This window comes from Myxocyprinus asiaticus, chromosome 13 (genome assembly GCF_019703515.2).
Source record: "Myxocyprinus asiaticus isolate MX2 ecotype Aquarium Trade chromosome 13, UBuf_Myxa_2, whole genome shotgun sequence".
Taxonomy (NCBI): Eukaryota; Metazoa; Chordata; class Actinopteri; order Cypriniformes; family Catostomidae; genus Myxocyprinus; species Myxocyprinus asiaticus.
The window spans coordinates 26,848,462-26,851,841 of NC_059356.1; positions in this window are offsets into that span (position 1 = coordinate 26,848,462).

Consider the following 3,380-nt stretch of genomic DNA (forward strand, 5'->3'; position numbering starts at 1 on the left):
AAATTCCTACTTGGAGTTTGATGGGACCCACACAGTAGGTCCAGACAAAGTGTTCCTTATGCTATTGGTCCTTCAATAACGTAGAACGTACGAGGAAGGGCAGACAGTGGACTTTTTGGTGCCATTGGATTCATGCCATTCGCAGACTCCGTAATATGCGTATAGGGAGCAGATATATTCCCCCACTTAAAAAAACAAAACAAAAAACAATGTATTTTATCAAGGGGCTTTAGCCCCCCCTTTTTTTCTTTTTGCTATTAGGCTATTCTGGTTTTTGTTGCTATTTAGTGTTTTGGGAGAAAATAAGATGTGCATTTTACCCTGGTGGGCCTTTAGCCCCTGTAAGGTCCTCCCACTGGTCCAAAGACGGCACCCAGTGGCGCGGTAGAAGGGCATCTGCGTGTTACTGTTTTTCCTTTTATGCATCACTACAAGATTAAATTAAATACATTTCCTTATATGTATTACTTCTTTATTTCATCTGACTCCAATAATGAAAAAAGGTTTAAATGATGTTTGTTAATCATTAAATTTAGGTGAATGTTTGATTATTCTATTTAACACTTTACATTCTACACTCGTTCATCCAGATTCCTACAACACTTTGAGTCTCGCACCGGCCGGGTATACGATCTCATAATCACAAATTCGTCAGTCTTGGTCATTAGACAGAGGCGAGTGACTAATATTCTAAAGGGCCATACTCCACTTTGCTCATTCTAGAATATATTATCTAGTCCCCATAGATCTGAACACTTAATTAAGGTAAGACTATATCTAACCAGACGTCATGACCATTACCATAGAACTAAGCTGACCAACTTAACTTCTTCTAATGGTAAGTTTGTATAATCATGCCATGGTTTCCCACGTACAATTAGTTAAAATAATATTACAATAATCAGAGGTTGAGGCTCACCCCTATTTAAATTGGTCTGACAACACCTTGTTGTTCTAAACGGAAAAATCCATTATTAGCCTCTACAGTCTAAGTATACATGACTAATGCCAATGTGTTAGTCGGAGCTCTAAAACATCAGTCAGTGTGCCCCTCTGCTCCACCGAAGCTGTATTTTAATCCGTTACTAACCTGAGGGTAGATTTGTGCTGTTATGGACTTAACGTAATCTACTAGAGTTAATAACACAAGGTCAATTAGAATAATTTTAAAAATAACAATTTATTAACCAGGTAACAAAAATTCAAAATCCAATTCAAAGAATAAAATCATTAACCAATCACATACAATATCAACAATTCAGAGATCAAGGAATTTAAGAATATTTACCTGGCAATGAAAACTACACACAGCGATCGTGCGGGAGATCTGTCTGCAGATTCCCCGAGCTTCTTGCCAACTTTCCTTAAATACCCAAACAGATTAAACATTGTGTATCAAATGGTATTATCCTTTGAGCAATGAGAATTTGGGGGTGAATGGGTTCTTGATTTCCTGGGGTTTAACCTTGTTAACATACAGGAGATCATTTAAATTGTAGGTCAAGGAGGGGGATAGACCTCCAGAATTATGCAGTATTTGGCAAAGACCTTATAACTTTGTTACCATTAGTTTTATCAACATGGGAAAGAGACCCCTATACCAGTCGCACAGAGACCTCTTAAATGATATCAAACACATACAGTTGCAATCTTTGTTTTCATGGTATTTGTTATATTTTATATATAAATCTTGTGTCTTTGTGTTGGTCCAGAGCTGTTGAAGGGGAGAAGGGGGAGAGAGAAGAGGGGGCAGCAAGGTGGTTTGCAATTTATCACACTGTGGTGATATTCAGGTGAAGATTTCAGCTTTGTAAAACAATGCAAAGGCGATTTGCAATTTATCACATGTGGTGATATTCAGGTGTAGATTTCAGCTTTTGTGAGAGAGTTCTATGACGTTGATTCTCGCAGAGTTCTTTGACTTTTACCGGAAATGAAGCCTTTTGGGTGTAGACATTTTGGTGCCAGCCTTACACCCCTTTGTACCCTACACAGGTGCTTCTTCGCGAGATGCAGCACAACAGTTAAAAAGGTGCATATAGAGCTTTTTTATATTGAAAAACTGTGTGGACAAGCGCAAAAACATGTTCAGTGTGAACGGCCCCTAATACACTTAAATCGAATCTGTTTATTAAACATTCTATTAAACATACAATATAGCTCTCTGTGAGTGTTAATGTGGTCACAGACATATATGTTGTCCTCTTTTGTTGAAAGTATTTTTTCCAGATACCAAATAAAAAAGAAACATTGCTGTTTTGCAGGGGTGTTTTACATCAAGGACATCCAAATATTGTAGCTGTATGCAAATCCTCCATCTGCTCTTTGTACAAAAATGGTGTCAGTCTACAGGTCATTAGGCGAAATAAAGTCACATTCACTTCAGCAACAAATCATGATCCTCTCAACAGTTCAACAGCTGCATCCTGTGAGCTTCAATGATGCTTTATACTGCTCAATCACTAAATTAAACTGAACTGTTATCATTGATGTTTGGAGACATAATTAATAACGCATTCTTTCATTGTTATTCACAGGTAGTGTTTACTGTGTTGAGCTCACTCAAACTTCATCTATGGTTGTAAAAACTCAAGAATCTTTTTTCCAAGATTTCAGTGTCGAGCTATTGCATTCATTGGATACGTCAACCCGCAGGAAAAGCACTGGAGTGGCTAGGATGGATTTGTAATGGTGGTGATATTAGAATTAAAGAATCAGTAAAAAATAAGATCAGTTTCACCCAGGACACCTCCAAAAACACTGCTGTGTATTACTGTGCAAGAGAGACAAAGTCACAAAACAAGCCACAGCTCTGGACAAAAACAAGTCTAAACAAATTAAGCAATTAACTATCATACCTCATGTTGAAAATACATGCAATACATATACAGTATGTTCATAGCCTGTGCTGTTGGTACTTATCCTTAGAACTGTTTTATAGGACCATTCACGTCCATCATTACCTCTATCCCTCTGTTCCTTCATCCAATGCATGACTGTAATTTAAAGTCAAGAGGGTGTTTATTCACATATTCATTCAGATTAAATTATTTGATCAAAATTCACACTATAAATGTGAAAAAATAAATCTGCCTTGCTACTCATTGAAACTTTCTTTATAAATCAAGACTACAAAATCACATTTCAGATAAATAATCTTGCATTATTGTTTATGAGTCCCACAACAAGAGTTGGACTGCAAAAGTCTAAATGAGTTCTCTTTTAAATTTATATATGCATCTGTTTAACAAATGCCATATTTATGCAACTTTTTTAACATCAATGAAAAAAATGATACATTTTTACATCAGCACAAATCTCCGCCCTTTTCTTATGTAAATAGGAACATATAGACACAATTAAAGGCTTTTTGTGTTTTA